Source organism: Equus asinus, chromosome 7 (genome assembly GCF_041296235.1).
Source record: "Equus asinus isolate D_3611 breed Donkey chromosome 7, EquAss-T2T_v2, whole genome shotgun sequence".
Classification (NCBI taxonomy): Eukaryota; Metazoa; Chordata; class Mammalia; order Perissodactyla; family Equidae; genus Equus; species Equus asinus.
In genome coordinates, this window is record NC_091796.1 from 18,581,491 (window position 1) to 18,600,169 (window position 18,679).

An 18,679-nucleotide genomic window follows, 5' to 3' on the forward strand; every position below is an offset into this window, starting at 1 on the left:
ATCTGAAGTTAGGCACGGCCATGTGACTTGCTTTGGCCAATGAAATGTGAGTGGCAGTGATGTGTGCCAATTTCAGGCAAGAGCCTTTACGAGCAATGTGCAATTTACCATGCTCCTTTCCCCTACAGCAGTGACAGTGGGAGCACATGTTAGGATTAGCTGCCATCACCGTGGGGACTCTCAGTGACCACAATGAGCACTGCTCCCCCGCTAACAAATGCTAGACATGTACCATGGGCAAGAAAATAAATCCCTGTGGTCTAATCCACTGAAATTTGGCTTCTGCAGCAGAACCTAGTCTGATACAGATGGGAATTCCCTACTTTGAATTCTTGATCTCCACATTCCCTTGGCTTTCTCTTTTCTATACGTAATCTGGCAAGTCCATTTTATGAACTCATATAAAGTAAAAGGCCTGACTGCAGACTGCTATAACAGTCTGAGCCACTTTGTCCTACCCACTAAGAGCATTCAAATTCAGCTGAGACATCAAAACCTCCAAGAGGGCAAAACAGATCAGGCCCTATTGGGTCAGCTCACCGAGATAAGCCACACAAAGCAAAATTCATTTGTTCACTCACTCAACCATTCAGTGGGTGTAATTTTTTAATTTAAATCAACTGATCCAAAATGTACTGACTTAGCTTTAATTTCAATCACTGTAAATAATATTTTGCAAATAATTACTACATTCATTTAAATTTCCTGGAGTATAAATTTACATTTTAAAGTAAGACAGAAGAATAAATGGGATGCCTAAGATCATGAGAAGTAGTACGATCCCTTTCGAAAGAGCTCCTGCCCCTCCTCTGAGGTCGCCAAACTTGATTTACCAGCTACTTTAGCATTTTAACCAGATGAGAAAACATTCCTCATTACCAGAAACGCGAGGAACAGATGGAAAAATCAGCAAGGAGGAACTACGTGCGACTCACTTGGTTGTTTTGTTAGAATTGTAAAATAGAATTCTACCAACTTTACCTTCAATCAAAAATTATGTTTCTTAAATTTCTTAATTTTAAAACTGCTCCAACAGGTCAGCTGTAGTGTACTAAGGAGGAAAAAAAGGCTTTTTCTCCAAAATAATTTTCCAAAGGTCAGGGGAAATTTTACTAACTTGTTTATGAAACATTGCTTGTAGGTATGGAGAGGTGGGAGGAGGAATAATTACCTGATGATTAAAAGAGACTTTATAATATAAAGAAGGGAGCCAGGAGGTAGAAGTTGAAGAAAAACACGATGAAAAGTGTGTCAGAGAGTGGGCAGAGTCACAGAACAAGAAATAAAAGCCACTTCAATAGGTTTTAACATTCTGCACCACACAGCAATGCTAACGAACGTATTTCACTGGAAGTCTTACCATTTCCATCAGGGCTATTCTGTTCAGATTAAAAAAAAAAGGAACTGAAATTATAACAGAGCTCGGAAAGTGTCACATAAGTGGAAAGTAGTTAATTATGAAATAAGTCCTTTGTGTAACGAATCTTTTACCAAATTCTACTGTTCATCTTTTAAATGTCTCTGAAATGGAGAGGAGAATGAACAGTGGTGGCACTATAAGCAATTCTGGTTTTCTTACTTTTGAATTTTTCCATAATGAATGTATATTAATTGTGGTTGGATATAGGAAAAAAATGATAAAAAATTTTCAAGTTTCTATTTCTCAGATTCAGCCCTCATTTCTTATTCCCTCTGTTCCTCCGGTCTCCATCTCTGTTGCTGTAACTTCCTAGTGGAAACACACTGGCAGCTTTCTGGAAAGGCTGTGGGAATCAGCCTGTCCAAATGATAAGTCTATACAACTTACCAACCCCCACAGCCCTAAGCTTATTTATGCCTCCTAAATCCTTGCCATATCTGGTTCCCCCATCCAACGTGCCTCTGGAGTGCCCACCAGCTTTCCTTTGTTTATTCAAATCAAACTACTAACCCTGGAGCCCAGCTCAAACCTTCCCCTTTTCTCTACATGGTACCCACTTCACGGCCACTGCCAAGAAAGCTTTCCTGACCAGGCCAACCGCACTGGTCCTCTGTCACTACACACAAGACTAGGTGGACAATCACACCGTAAACATAGAAGCACAATGTAAAGGCCAGTTGGAGGCCTTTCCAACTCAAAACTGATGCCCACGGCACCTCCTGGTACACTGCAGATTCTAAACTGGAAGGGGAGTCCTGTTCGCAGAGCGGGCTTCATGGACGGAGGGTGCGGAATCCTGCCAAGAACACTTAGCCTAGCTTAGAGCAGAGACCAAGACATCCAGAGAGGCTTTCTCGCCACTCAAATCTGTGTATTTCACAACTAACTGTAAAATGCAGACTGCTCTAAACAGACTCTAAATAGAGGCCTAACATATTTACTATCTGGCCCCTTACAGAAGCTTGCCGACTCCTGACTTAGAGCATAAAACAAATTCTTGTCAAATCAAGCAGAGTTAACCATGTCACCTATCATGGGGAACAATGAAACATCCCAGCCTTCAAATGCTATGGAGGTTCCCCCAGGCCCTTGCACCAACAAAAAATCCCACTGACACCCTACTGCCTTACGACAGCACCTGCATACCTGCTTCAGCCGCTTCCCCAGTCACACTTGCCCTCTCCTCCACCATGCACCTCCTTTCCGCCACAGGCCCAATGACCTGAGATTTTCTCATCTCCAAGCCTTCTTGCTAGAAATGCCCTCTCTGAATCTAAATCCCATGCATTCTTCAAGACTCCATTCATTCCTCTCTTCCCTTGCAGCCTTCCAGCTTCTTCAGTTGTGAGGATCTACAGCTTTCATTCATTCCTGTCTTCTCCTTGGTTGCACTTCCATGACCATGATTAGTACACACTGTCTTGCATGTCTCTTTTCGGTACCTGCCTCTCTCCCTAGATTGTAAGCTCTCTGAGGGCAGGGGCCATATCACCTTGGACTCCTTCACCTTAACTAATAATGAGTAAACATCTTTAAAGTAGAAGAGGTAGGTATATAATCACTCTTTGAACAGTTTTTTATTCTGAAAATCTCCATCTTCAAATTTTAAAGTTTTCAATTTACTTTGAGAGAAGACAGATATGCATACAAATACAGGTAGGATGGAGTTAGGAGTAGGACACAGTGGGGAACAAAAGAAGATTTGTTAGCAAGGAACTGACAGAGAGGGGAGGGAGGGCATCTCAAACACAGGAGCCCTTCGGAATTAAGGTGTAGAGAAGAGCACTCTATCAAGGAATGTGGGGTGGGGGTGAAGCCAAGAGACCCACAAGGCGAGAGATGCAAGCAGATTTAGGTAGTGGTAACAGAGAGCCACCATGGGGTTTTAGCAGAGCAAGAACAGGTAAGATTTATAGTTTGGAGGATCACATTTTTGGGCTACAATGTGGGAGATGGATTAGAGAAGTCAGAACCTTAGAAGCAGCCTTGGGAGCAAAGTTTGAAAACCACAGGTTTTAATTACCCCATCTATACCCACTAAAGAGCAAGCCAAAATGCAAGTGTAACCAATGACCTAGCCAGCAATTAACATTTAGCAACTACCTATTGGAGAAGACTAACTGTCACAATTAGGAGTCTACCACATTAACAAGATGCCTGGTCAACAGCCTTTCTTTTCACTGCTACCAGGCTCCCTGGATCCCTGACACGCTCCCATCCCAGAATATACCACCCCACCCACACACCCACCCCCAGGAACTGAGCTCCTGACATTCAGGCTACAGCCTGCCTTCCTCTGCTGCCTCAGGGATTATTCTAGAATTACCATCCTCTATTTGTTGCTTATATTTTCACCAAAGCATTTTTTCTTTCCTCTTCTTAATGCTTCTTCCAACCCCTGCCCCCACGAGGGACTCATATGATAAGAGTGCTCAAATCAAAGCCCCCAGGGCAAACTGGGTCCAGAGAAGCCAAGGCTAACAAGCTTCCCCTTCAACAGCCAAGTCCCTTTTCTTCTCCCCGTCAAGCGTTCTCACTGAGCTCTGCCATAAATTCCCCCTTCTGACCTGGCTGTACGTCTGGCAAGCGAAAAGCCAAGGGTGGCACAGCCAGGCTGGAGCCTGGCAGTAATAAATAAATACTCTCCAGGGAAAAAACAAACTCTCTCCACACAGAAATGTTTCATCAACAGCGGGACATGGTGGACTCAACCAAAACAGCTTAGCACAATTGATTCAAAGTTCGTAACCATGGACACCCAGCCTAGTCCAACAGTTACACCCCCAGGGCCCAGCAATATGCATGGCTCGAATCCCAAGCTTTCATTACAGCGTGAGCCCTTCCTTAATTGCTTAAGCCTAAAATCCTTCCCAAGTCATCTTAGAGAGAAAAAAAAGAACTATTAAACTTTCCTAGTAAGCAGTTTATTATTAATAATAAGATAATCAACCACATTTGTAAAACACGTCAGCATTTATATAGCTCTTAAAGTTATCTCATTTATTTCATACAGAAACTCTAACGCAAACGCTGTCATTTCATAAATAAGGAAGTAGATCCAGAAAAGTTACATGACCAGGGGTCACAGAACCTGTCAGTGGCAGAAAAAGGACCTTAAACCGAGTGCCATGTTTATTTAATACACACTATTTTTAAAACTGCAAACAAAACCTAAACACAAAGCCAGTATTAATAATGTCTTTCTATTGACTTGAAAAAGAACCTTTAACAAAACATGAGTATTAAAAAGTGTCAAAAGAGGCCAAAGACTCAAACTACCCAGATGTTCCCGCTGGCGCTAGTCCACCCAGCACCGAGGGGATGACAGACAAGCTTCGACTCGTCGCTGTGGACATCAGCTGTGCACAGGTGATTCCGATGGGCGGCCAGGGCTGTGACCTGCTTTTTCAAGTTTTCCTGTCCTCATCCATTCCGTCCTTCTCCAAATGAAATACCTCTAACCCACAATCTGGGTCAGGGAACAGGTGAGGGGTGTGGCCCCACGGTTGTCGAGGCTGCAGGACTGAAAGGCTGGTTGTCATCAGCAGCCACCACAACGTGTAGGTGATTAAGGCCACAGCCAGGAGAGGGACTGACACAGCCGCCAGACTACCGTCTCCCTTGGAATGAAGACGGACCATCCAACTGCCTGAGGACTTTACAAATCTTTGTGCTCAGGACGTGTAACTTTAGCTGTGTGTCTTTTCCAATTACTCAAGAAATATCAAATTCTTTGCTTGTTAAATTTCTTTTTGTTCTGAGATGTGTGTGTGGGGGGGGTGGTTAATCACATGACATGGAGAAAATCCACTGAAGTATGTAGGTAAGATTTGTAACTGACGCTGTTTGCTGTGATTTTAAACGTAACAACAGATTTGCTTTAGAGAAAACTGAGTTAAATCACATGTAACATGAATCAAATTACTATGGAAACTAAACTGATCCCACTTATTGAGCACCTACTATGTAAAAAACACCTTACCAACTGCTACCACTACAGAGGCCTACAGGACACAGTAAATGAAATTTTACTTGACACAAATTCACTAGCATTCGAGAGAGAAGAAAATTAAGACTATCATCCTCTATTAAACCATTCCTTATTATCTGGAAGAAGTCCTATACTACCTACCTATTAAACCAGATTTTAACAAAGACGGGCATCTTACTGCAGGCCTAGGCTAAGAAGGTTTCTCTTTCTGTAACTTCTGAGAATATGACGAATTTCCTTAAACTACGTTATCTTTTTCCCTTCAAGCTGAGTAACTCCATTCCTGATAGCAAAACACCCACTCTTTCTACTCATTGGGGCCACTGCAGTTGCTTCCCAGCTGTCTAAGCCAAGTGTCTCCCTGAACTCTTTGGTCTGCTCATCCTGTGTGCTGCTACCCTCCTCCAGCTCCTTCCGGGAAAACAGCTGTGCAAGCGCTCCACCACCCCACACCCGGCCTGGCTTACCTACAGGAGGCAGCTCTGCTCAACGAGCAAAGCTGAAATTCCCCAGGACTGAATATTAAGGACACTGTCTCTTCTGGTTATCTCTCATTAACAAACCATCCTGAAACTTGAAGGCTTAAAACAACAACAGCCATTTACTCTCTCTCACGAGTCTGCAGACTAACTGGGCAGCCTGCGGTCTCCTAAGTGCTGTGGTCAGATGGTGGCTGGAGCTGGATGGCACTTGGGCGAGGACGGCTAGAAAGCGAGCACTTCTCCCTATGTGGCTAACTTGAGATTCTTCCCCGGGCAGCTGGATTCCAAGAGCAAACATTTCCATAAGGCAGAAAGCAGAAGCCACCAGTACTTTTAAAGACGGAGCGCAGAACTAGCCCAGCATCACTGCCACTGCATTCCTAAGGCCAGCCCAGACTCAAGGGGAGAGGAAATACCCTCTACCTCTTGACGAGGGAGGAGTAAAGACAGCTGCAGTCACCTTCACTCTGCCTGCCACACTGTCTTCCCACGTTTCCTCGAAGAAGGCCATGCTGACATAAACTCTAACCTCGGTCTGAGGGCCAGACCTAATATCAGCACTGAAGGTACATGGCCTCCCATTTTGGTATGAAGTTAAGCACCTTGCAGGGTAGAGCTCACTGAGACAGGTAAGTCCATTTGTCCAACTTGTTATGTGTCACAAAGCCCTATCTACAACACCCAATTGTCAACGACCACATGGTGTGTGCATACTGGACCCAATCAGTTGTGTCCAGAAAATGAACAAAAACCAAACAAAAATAGCTTTAACTTCTCTGCCAAATGTTTCAAAAGTGAAGATGGGGTCTAAAGACGTGGGGAAATCTTCGTGCCCTCGTGCACATTCCTGACTGCACCGTCTTTATCATATCTCAGCAGAGGCAAACCACATGGCACAGAATTTTGAATAGGAAACAAACAGTGGTTTCCTATCATTTGTGAGAGGAACAACCAGAGGAAGGGACTATTTATAAATCTCAAAGGTGATTTTAGACACTAATTTTAGTTTTTCCTCCAGGAATTTGGATGGTTTACGCTTTTTTAAATAACTATTTTCCCAGGCTCCAGAGAAGCTGAGTTAATTCAAGTTTTATTGTCTACAAAGGTGCCTCCCTTGTTACTTAGAATCAGACAGGAGGACACACTTGACCACGTGAATGATCTACGGGGCCCTGCACGTCTTTCCACTCATCTTGGACCACTACCCTCTCCACTCACTGTGCTCTAGCCTCACAGTGATCCCTTTCAGTTCCTCCAGCACACCCAACTCTTCCCAACACAGTGCCTCTGCACGCACATTTCCTTCTGCCTGGACTGCACATCCACCCACGCAGCTCACGCTGATCCTTGTCACGCATCAGGCCTTGGCCTCCAGTCAGTTCGAGAGGGGTTTGTCCTGACCACCCTTCTTCAAGCAGACCTTCCATTTTCTCTGTCTCAGCTTCCCATTTACTTCCTTTGGCATACTCGGGAAAATATCTAGTTCTTTACTATTCATAATAACTCCAGTAGCTAGAACATAAGCCTCCTAAGATCAGTGGCCATGTCCCTCGTGTTCAATCCTTCATCTCTAGAACAGCACCTGGAATGTAAAAGGAATTTGGAAGGGTCTCTTATCCTGACTTTCACGCTGATAAAGGTAGTAACAGGAGATGAACGACATCACCTCTCTGGATTTGGTTTATTCTTTTTTGTTAAAGGGGGCAGGCTAAATTACACAACATTAACTTCCTGCCAGCTTTATCATTCAACTGTAGTTTATTTCACAGCTATTACCTACTGACTCGGGTTTAGGAATAAATGTGTATTTTGATTTACTATTTAACCAGGAAAGATTTGTTTTCTAGTCTCTAATTTCTGACTAACAGATTTAATACTGTAAAGGCTTAACACAAATAAGTTTGGAAAGAAAAATTATCCATGATCTTATATAACACTTTAAGTATCTTAAAAGTACATAAGGAAAGTCTAATATATGGGGAAAAAATCAGAAGTGATGAAGTTTTAACATTTTTCATAAGTTTAGAACTTATCTTCTCTACCAGGGATGTGTCCAACCCATAACAAACCGCGGTCCTAGGCTTGAAGTTGTAATTTGCTGACAATCTCATTTCAAGCACATCCAAAATTAGCAACTAATTCTTTACACATACTTTATTAATAGACTCCTGAAATTCAGAGATTAGATTAGAGAGAGCACATTCAGTGTGAAGTGGGGAAAATACACAAAAAGAAAAATAAAGATTCATTTTAATATGATTCTTAGCAATCAATGATAATCAATGAGGGAAACTACTCACTCCATTCCTACATTTTTATCCTACTCAATAGCAAAATACAATGAGTATGTGCAATTACACAAATGTTGATAAAATTACTGGTCCAGGGGCCAGCCCAGTGGCACAGTGGTTAAGTTTGCACATTCTGCTTTGGCAGCCCAGGGTTTGCCGGTTCAGATCCCGGGTCCGGACATGGCACAACTTGGCAAGCCATGCTGTGGTATGCATCCCACATATAAAGCAGAGGAAGATGGGCATGGATGTTAGTTCAGGGCCAGTCTTCCTCAGCAAAAAAAAAAGAGGAGGATTGGTGTCACATGTTAGCTCAGGGCTAAGCTTCCTCAAAACAAAACAAATTAAAAAAAAAAAATCACTAGTCTACAATCAACTACATATCTTGGTTTATAATTTGGTTTCATAATTTATAGAGACCTAAAGGGTAACTTTTAAATTATGACAATTCTGTTTGGGTTTAATAACAATCAGGAAGAACTTTTCAGAAATATATTCAGCCGAAAGGTGGCCATTATCAAAAAGTGATATTGGCTTGGCCTTTAAAAAAAGAGAAGAAACTACCCAAGACCTTAAAATCCTTTTAACTTAAAGTCATAAAAATAAAAGTTGCTGACATCTGGTAGTCTAGTGAATCAGAAAATCTTTTTTAAGAATACTTTTTATTGATTTTTTTCCTCATGGTTCTTCCATACGGTAGAAAATTCATTAACCCTAGAAGGATAAAAGACAAAACCCAGATAGCAATAAAAATTAAGATGAACTGGGGCTGGCCCCGTGGCTGAGTGGTTAAGTTCGCACGCTGCGCTGCAGGCGGCCCAGTGTTTCCTTGGTTCGAATCCTGGGCCTGGACATGGCACTGCTCACCAAACCACGCTGAGGCAGCGTCCCACATGCCACAACTAGAAGGACCCACAACGAAGAATATACAACTATGTAGCAGGGGGCTTTGGGGAGAAAAAGGAAACAAAATAAAATCTTTATTAAAAAAAAAATTAAGATGAACTAAAAATGTGTTTGCTGATATAAATTGAGCTGATAGGCCTAAACATCTGTGAAGAATTTACAACTTCTCCTTCAGAGGGAACAATAATAATACAAACAGCTAACATTAAGCACTAATATGTGCCAGGAACTATGTTAAACAGCTGGCATATATTACCCTATTGAATTCTGAAGTCTTAGAATAATCTACCTGATTTCAGACACGCTCCAAGAGGACAAAGAAGAGTGTAAAACAGGCAAAGAGCCGTGGGGAGAACACAGGACAGAGCACATGTACTTCATCCAAAAGAACGACTCAAGTCCTCACTCTCAGCCTAGGCACTCTCACTTTACAAACAATCCTAACAAGCTGACCTAAACATTCACCTTCTGAGCCCTCGGCAGATCAGAAGAGGGAGATGGGCTGTGAGGCTGAGCGCCACAAGCAGCGGTCGCCGACTAGCAAGAGAAATGAGAAATCAACAATGAGCAGCAAACTCCTCTCAAAGATTATGGGTGTCCCGAGAACTTTAACGATGAAGAAAAGCGTATTATATGCCTAATCGGGCCCTGACGGCATCACTACTAAATATTTATTTACCAAAAGAATAACTAGATTATATAAATAATTCAAGGCTATGAGGGTAACAGGGAGTAAGAAAAAAAAAAATTGCTGCGATCTGCTTAGAATGTTCTACAAAGAGAGCAACAGAACAGAGTGAACTACCACTGGGCAGTTCACTTGCAAAAGACTCCAGATGGCCAAGATTCAGCTATAGCCCATACTCCCTGTGCTGGGTGGAGCAGGAAGAAACAGCGGTTTGGGCATCACGCCAGCTACTATCCAAGCTCTGCAACCACCTTCTTGTGCGCCCTTGCACAAGCCAACACACTTTCTTGTTTAAAAAAATGAGATGTGGGCCCAGGTAACCTTTACAGTCCTTTGCATGTTTACTGTTCCACTGTAAATACTATAAGGAAGAAAACACCTATGACCACTTCTCTGAAATTCATGAAAATTGGACGACCGGTCAACACTTTCAAGAAGTGAGTTTCCAAAAGCCACAGAAATGCACTCAGCTAATATTTACAGAGGGAAGACACTTCAGCTACCTGGAGAAAAGCGGTGTTTGCACATAAGCTGTAACAGGATAGACTGGTCTTGCCAGGCTAGAATTAGAATCCCACTTTCACTTACTTCTTGCAACTGGAAACTGAGAAGAAAATTACTCCTTTCATTTCGAAGTTATTTTGGCAGACAACCTTTTTTCTAGATACACCGTAAATATTCAATTGGTACACTCTGTTGCTTTTAAAGCATAGGTATTGTACTGCTTCCTTTGAATGGAAATTTATTTTGTGGACTCCTGAGCCACTAAAGGACACCCCCACCTCCAACAAGAGCCACCACATAAACAAACAAAACGTATACTTGGGAGTGATGAAGGAAGATGATGTGAGAATGCACTAAATCAATATTTACACCAAGGTTATTAAGCAAATCAAGATTTAGGTTGTTACTAGCATTAACTTTTTAAACTAGTTGTTCTCAGCCCTGACTGCACATCAGAATCACCTGGTACCATGTCCCATCTCCTAAATCAATAAATCCATCCCTGGGCATGGGTCCCTTTATTGAGCCGGCTAATCAAAACCAGTAAAATTCTTTTCATTCAATCTGTATCATCCTTGGCAGATTCTATTCCATTAAGAGTCAACCTGTTAATAGGCAGAAATAGCAATCAATTAAAATAAAATTAAAAAATCTGATAACCAGTGGTTTGCAGTGGGCAGAAGGTTATTACTTAATCCTTCCTGCTGCACTGAACCATTTAAACACCATTCTGAACGCAGGGTGGGAATGAGAAAAAGCCATTCAATAGGCTTGGAAATACCTGCATGAACCTAGGATGATTTTCTGAGAGCTGTAAAGCAAGGACTTATTAAACTTTAGACCTTTGTTCTGCAAATAAATACCATTTAATCCTCCCCCCACCCCCAACACATCCTACCCTCCCTTTCCCCTCCCCCTTCAGGCAAATACTCCTGCATCTGTTTTGCTTGGCAACACACACCAGCATTCCAACAGATGCCACCTGGCCACTGGGAGATGATTGCAACATATTAGGCAAAATAAGAAACCTGCTCAAAAGGAACAGCAATCTGCAGCGAGGTTTCTGTGAGCAAAGATCACGGAGCTGCGACTGGGCAACGGAGGTGGCTCCGACCCACTTCATGCCATGACCCTTCTGTGGTTGTGAGATTGAGAGGATGCTCCCAAGAGCACTCACCCTAATGGAACTTTCCACTCTCAGAGGACTCCCTCTGCTCCTCCAAGCCCGGAACCTCTGCACAGGCCTCAGATGGTCAGTTTGAAGAAATGAGGATAAACTGGCCGTGGCCACTTTGATGCCTGCAAGACTTTGGAACAAAGCATGACAACCGGTTTTTCCTTTAGTTTTAACCCACATTATAAGGGAAATTTTCAGTAGCTGAGACAAAGGACCATCTATTTCCTTTCCCATGACTTAACTCTCTCCCTATCTCCTGTCTTCTCCACGAATTGAGACGTGTCCGTCTGCATCTAGTCCTCAGCCAACAAGGAAACACATGATGAACCAGAGGGCAAAAACAACGACCTCAGAAATTGGGGAAAACAGACAGAAAAACCTCTGCTCCCGGACAACACTTCTGAAGAGGCTGCCTCTCTCTGGGGGTGAGACCTGCAGGATAAATGAGCTATTTTAAAGCTGTGGATCTGCTGTGTAGCCCACACATTATTCATCAATGGACAATATGCCTTATAATAAATGCAATCTGCAAATCAGAAGCAGACTCCCTGGTGCGAAACTGCAAAAATAAATCCACCCACATCCTGGCACGACAGAGGCAGCAGAAAGCATCTTGAAATAACACTCGCTTAAGGAGAATAAAAGCTTCCCGTTTTCCAGGCACTGCAACATGAAAATGACAGACTAAGTACTAAGGTTTGACAGTGTAAGTACTAAGGTTAGACTCCCCAGTAACTGGAAGAATAAATGTGTGCAGGGGGACAGCAGCCCAGGCTGGAGCCCCAGCTCTGCCACCATGTAAGGTGACACACACTACTACAGTGGCCTCCCCACTCCCACCCTGCAGTCTCAGGAGGTCCCTGTGGTCCGTGAAGACACAAACAAGATCTCCTTTGCTCAAACCACTCTTGTGGCCTTCCAACCCCATGGCCTCACATTTGCCCTCCATGCGCTGCCCATCCCCATACCCATTGTGTCTTCAAAATCTACACATCTCATCCCTGTATGCCCATTTGAGCCATGCTCCCCTCCATGCTGTTCCTCCAACTCTCCAGGAACACTGGACCTCATGACCTTTGTGCTTGCTCTTCCCTCTGCTGGAATGATCTGCTCCCAGCTACCTCTACTGCTTGCTCATCATCATCATCTCAAGGAGGCCCTCCCTGGCTTCTCTGTGTAAACCCTGAACCGGCAGTGCACTGTGCCCACATCTTCCCTGTTATTCTCCATGGGCACTCATCATCATCTCACAGACTGTGTTTTTACTTCTTTATTTTGTTCATCTGTCTCCCCGCTACCAGAATGTAAGCTGCGTGAGGGCTAGAGGCTTTTGGGTTTTGTTTACTGCTGTATACCCAGAACTGAGAATGCTGTCTGGCATGCAGTCAGTACTCAACGAGTTCATTTAATAAATGTTTACCATCTCATCTACTAGAAGATCATTTTTATCAGTCTCCAGGCAGCCCAACTGGGAGTTCCACCCATTCATTCAAGCAGCAAAAAAGTCCCATCTATGAGAAATAGGGAGGTTTTAGAAAATATAAAAAAATTATGATTCCATGAGTCAGCAACACATAACCATCTCCTTCACCCCAACATTAACTCTCTCTAAAATACTCTCACAAAACAAAAACACTGAAAGAGAGATCATCAACACCTAGAACCCTCCAGTTTTTCTGCTCTACCACCAGGACAGACCTTAGGGGCAGAATTGTACTTCATTGCCTGAGCTCTTCAGATCAGGGCTGCTCATCAAAGCAAAGGCAACAGCAAGTGCGGAGTGGATCTAACAACAGATTGTCTATCATTTGCTTTAAAAAACCCAAAAAATCCCTAATGAGTACTCGATTAAAAAAAAAAAAAGGTCCTGAACTTTTTTCTTCTAGATTAAGGTATGCAACCAAGTACTCAGATTTCCAAGATGAATTTTTGTTTCCTCCTAGGTCCCTTTTCACAATCTGCCTTGTCCATCAGTCACACCTACTTTTGGCTCCGAAGAGCCACAGAATGGCCTTTGCAGGATTTCAGCTGTGTCATGGTCCCCAACTCCATGCATATGGTCCCCTTACATGGTTCCCCAGATGAGGCCAATATCGCTGTTTCCTAATTTTTCTCAGTGTTCTTGAGTTAGATCAGAAGCTCTCTGAGAGCAGTACACAGAAACGGGCCACCCTCATACGACTTCAATAACTGTCTTTCATTGTGTGGTGATTCCTCTTTTCTCAATAAAAGGATCAGCTCCTTGGGTACAGAGATAGTTCCTATACCCCTCAAACTCTAGGCATCCTTCACAAGTTTAAACTGTACGTGTCACGTAAAACATGTGTCTGCCTAGAGACAGCACATCACCTGTCCAGTGGTCCCCCTAGAGACAGAAGGCTCAGTTCCTTGGGCATTGGCTCAGTTGTGTTTGAATAACCGACTCTAGCATCACCTTTTAAGGTAACAGGTCTCCATTTGAAGTGAAACGGGATTCTAGGCTAGTGATTTTAAAAATACAAAATATGGATGAACAATTTTCTATAAATTGCAAATTAAGCTCCAAGTTAAATGGCAATCTAAATTTAGGGTATAAACACCTAACAATCAGAATTGCAGCATTTTAAAGTTTAATTATGCTAACTTCAGGAAGCCTATTTTTTTTTTTTAAGATTTTATTTTTCCTTTTTCTCCCCAAAGCCCCCAGTCCAAACTTGTATATTTTTAGTTGTGGGTCCTTCTAGTTGTGGATGTGGGATGCCGCCTCAGCATGGCCTGATGAGTGGTGCCAGGTCCGCGCCCAGGATCCAAATGGGCAAAACCCTGGGCCTCTAAAACAGAGTGTGAACTTAACGACTCGGCCACGAGGCTGGCCCCAGGAAGCCTATTCTTGTGACACTAAGAGTTTTCCTAAGTAAAAAATAATGATATTAAAAACTCAATTTACATACTTCACATATGTATTGGCTGAAAAGAAAATTTCAAATTTTAAAATTCTGGGTAACAAATGTACTGAAGGAAAGATTAAGGGGAGCATTCATTTCCCAAAAGGTCTAACGCCTTAGACTTGGATATAACCACACAATCACCAAATTATTTTACTAGTAGCCAGTAATCCTAAAAGCACTTCTTCTCATCCATCTGCTCTTTTTCAATGGTATGAAAAGCAAATCTACTTAAAAAGCAGAAAGTAAAAATCTCATTATAAAGGCTTCTGCTTAGATTTGTAACTTCATCTGGATTAACTCTAATATTTCAAAACACAAGAATTTTAGTACCTTTAATCTACCTTATCATTTTTAAATACTTACATGTATGAAAATCATTCTGAAGTCATATCCATGAATACTACCACCAGCAATTTGAGTATACTATTTTCAACCACAAATTCTCCCAATTTTACATATTATAATTATTTACCATTTTTACAATGCAAAAGGCACAAAGTGATGCAACTTGGGCTTGGACTTCCATGTCTTTATTGTTAATGCCTCTGTGAGATTCACATTAACGTATCTATTTTCCAGCGTAGAGGTGGGAGAATCAGAAGAGTGGCAAACCTCAGCATTTTTCTAGTATTCACTAGAACGTTGACAACATAGATATGGATCTGTTAGCAAAAATAAGTAAGTAGAATCAAACGATATACTGTATGAGAAAATCATATTAATCACTATGAAAAACATCTGCTGTTTTCCTGTTTTTTTGTGGTTCAGAAATTAATATTTTTATATGGCTGACTCTGTCCATCTTTTCTTTGTGACTTCCTTTGCTGATTCCAAGGTTAGGAATGTATCATCCTTCACAGATCTGATAGTTTTTTTTTAACTGCTTCTTACCCTATGATGTGAAACATTTTATATGAAATTATTTAAATAATCTGAATTTAGATAAACCTTGAGCTTGTTTTAGTGCTTGGTTTGGGTTTTAGATCCAATCAACAATGTAATTTTGTTTAATGACTGTATCCATATATAAATCAATAGGGTTAATCTGAATGGTGGAAATGTGGGTTATTTTCCTGATTTGTTTTTGTTAAATCAAAATGCATATTATATTTACGTGTATGTACTGTAGATAATTAATATAACAGGTCTCATATCATAATGCAGAGTAAGGATTAGCATTTTCTTGTATTAAAATGTCATTTCAAACAGAAAGCAAAGCAGAGAAATGCTTAGAATACTTATTTCTTTAGCTCCTCTTCAAGAGAGATTCTACAATGCACATACAAAGTTAACAGAGTCAAATTCTATAAATCAAGCTCGCTCGTCTCTGTTCGAGTCACAGCCCTACAGTATGTTACAATGAAGGTGACAGATATCTGTTTAATTCCTGCTACCACCACTCAATGGCAGGAACTTAGCATCTCTGTCCTCGGCCTGGCCCAGGCACGTGCTTACAGAACAGCTCTGTGGAAGGCAGGCAAGGAAGGAAGGAATTCATTCAATGCCACATTTGATGGGAAAGACAAGAATTGCTGATGCCAATAAACACACCCATAAATTCTTCAACGACATTTCACATTAAAAAACAATTTGTTGAAACTTGCTAATTGTGACCAAGGAAATTCCTGGGCAAACATAGCAACCACATCACTAGCAGTCACTTCTACCTTTAGTCTTCCAAACAAGGCCCCTCCCACTGACCCACTGAGACAAATCCCGGTCATCTTTCCAGATCTGGTTCCAATCTTCCCCTCCATGACATCATTCCTGTCCATCACAATCCACAGTGTCCCATTGCGTGTGCAAGCAATCTGTCACCCCTCACTTGTGCTGGGTACCCGCTGTCAGGAACCAATGCTTCCGGTAGATCTGCCTCATCTCAGCTGTCCTGTCTGCTGAACCAAAAGCTCTAGAAGCCAGGCTTCCAACCTTTTATAGTTCCAACACCAAGAAGTATAGCACACGTGCACATACACGAAGTATGCGTGCAGTATTGTTCAAAAATAATTATTTCACACTTGTGAGATAAAAAGAATATTCTCTGTAATTGCAAAAATAATGTTCTCAGTATCTTTAAATAGAAAGGAATTGGCTTACATAATTCCTAAGGAACCTCACAGCTCTGTAAGTTTATGAATATAAAATAGTAAATGACTTCCGCATATATAAGCTGGAGAAAAATGCCATATTGCAAAATACAGGAGCATCTCTTTTTAATATAATTTCAAACAAGGGTGCAGGTAGGCCCTTCGGCACACTGTGTTTATGTAAAACTATAATTCATTGCTTTGTCCCTTGCTACAGCATCGGGGTGCCTTAATAATGCATACTAATATGGAGAATACTGTATCAGGATTAAAAAAAAAGAAGGCATGGTTTCTACTATGATAAGAGGATAAATCAATGTAAATATTAAAATTGCATTAAAACGTTTAAAGTTTTATAACAATTTAGTATCTTTTTCTTGCAAATGGAAAAGCACAATCAGTTCATACTTACTGAACTGATACCAAGCATTTTCACTCATGAGGAAGATGACACAGAAGAACCCCAGAGCCGCGCTGTTACCATGCAGTGTTCAACTTGGGCTAACTCGTTAGGAAAGTCAGAGAGAGAGGTGAGTTCCGCAATAGAACACCTAGCCGGAAAAACTCCCTGCTTTGAAGAAGTGCTAGGTTTTTTGGTTGGAGCTTAATATAACATTTCTGTTATATTTCAACATTTCTGCTCACCTCAGCTTTTATATCCAACTCAAAAAATCTGGACCAAACCACCATTTTTCCTTCTTCAAGAGTTAAATATCAATTACATATTTTAAAAGAATATGAAAAAAATTCTCAAGAAGTATGATTTATTATGAAGCTTTAAAAAGTCTTTCAAGGAAATGGATGAGTTATGACATATGTGGGTCATTAAAGACATTTTAAAAGTCTATCCATTCTGGATTGATCTAGAGAAAGAAAAACTGTAAACCTACCAAACTTAACACTGAATACACCTAGTAACATCCCTTCCCCATCCCAGCCCCCTAGAAAGATATACACGACATAATGAAAGATCACAGGTTGAAAGCAGATGCCTCAGTGTTATTATGTGGGGGGAGTAAAAGCCACTTAACTCCCTTTGATCTATTAAAATTAAGTCACAGAAGAAGGCTGTGTAAATTCCAGGGAACCTGTGAAAGGCACATTTGCTAGAGGAAACACTAGTCTCTCCCTCGCTGGAAGAATTTCCTCACTTTCTGCCTAGGAGTATATGGCACCATACTTAACAGTAAAATGAACATGGAGTTGTTTCAAAGAACAGGTAGTCAGGGCAGGCACTTAAAAGAACTGACACCAAGTATTTCAACACTAAATGTAACAACAACAGTCAAACTAAAGAAAAGAGGGCCCCTTCCAACTCTGTTTTGATACTTTCACTTCATTTTATTTCATGACGTCTCCCTTCACATTAAGCACTTTATTCAAAAGTGTCAGAATAGTCCATGGTTCTAAAATGATCAGGGTATAAAAAGCAGGCTTCTTGAAATTCAATCTACTCCATCCTCCATCTTGAAAGCTAAACTTCCTGTTAAAACGTGGTGATGCCTAGAGACCACCAAAGTGTCAATCCAGAGCACAAAACTAGCCAGGACATCAATGATTTACTCTCAGGCCCACTCATGCCAGGCCACCTGTTTCACTTACTTAACTCTCTTATATTCCTCTGTAACCTGGTGTGCCCAAGTAAGCTGTAATGGAATAATAAACAAGAGTTCAACAAGGAAAATCCATTGAGAACATTATGCATCCATGACACATACTGAGTCAAAATTAGTTCTAAGAATCTTTCAATAAGTTCATTTGCTCAGAAAATCACAGACATCCTGCAATACATATTTTAGATACTATTTTCAACACTCTATCCTTTTAGGCCTTTTTAATCTTTAAACCGGGGCTGGGTACACGCAGCAGGTGGATGTCCTGGCACTCTCGCTTGTGCGGGCCATGGAATACTATGCTGCCTGGTGTGAATCAAGGAAACTGGATGATCACAGACAGGACACTAAACCTCTCAATAATCACCGGCCAATTCTGGATTGGGTTTCCCAAGCTTCTTTTGGCATTTACAGTGGAAACTTAGATATTCTGGTATTCATGCATTCAAAATCAACAGTTTCAACACCATCCATGAATTTCCTGTCTTTTCCTCATTATTGCAACTGTTTTGGTAGTATCATTAAGAGTTAAAAAAGATCAGTGTATTTAGGGCAGTAAGCTATCTCAGCAGTAATAACATTCAGTTAATTAC

General features: G+C 41.5%; 1 protein-coding gene across 24 annotated transcripts in view; it reads right to left on the minus strand.

The window, feature by feature from the left end:
• NEDD4L (NEDD4 like E3 ubiquitin protein ligase) overlaps positions 1-18,679 on the minus strand; it is a 340,623-nt gene that overhangs the window by 119,470 nt on the left and 202,474 nt on the right. The window contains exon 1 of one of the 24 annotated variants that reach the window (XM_070512960.1): positions 11,460-11,584. The exons of the other annotated variants lie outside the window; for them this stretch is intronic. The gene's annotated coding sequence lies outside the window, so the exon portion shown is untranslated. Of the gene's footprint in view, positions 1-11,459; positions 11,585-18,679 lie in introns of those variants that run through there. 24 annotated transcript variants of the gene reach the window in all.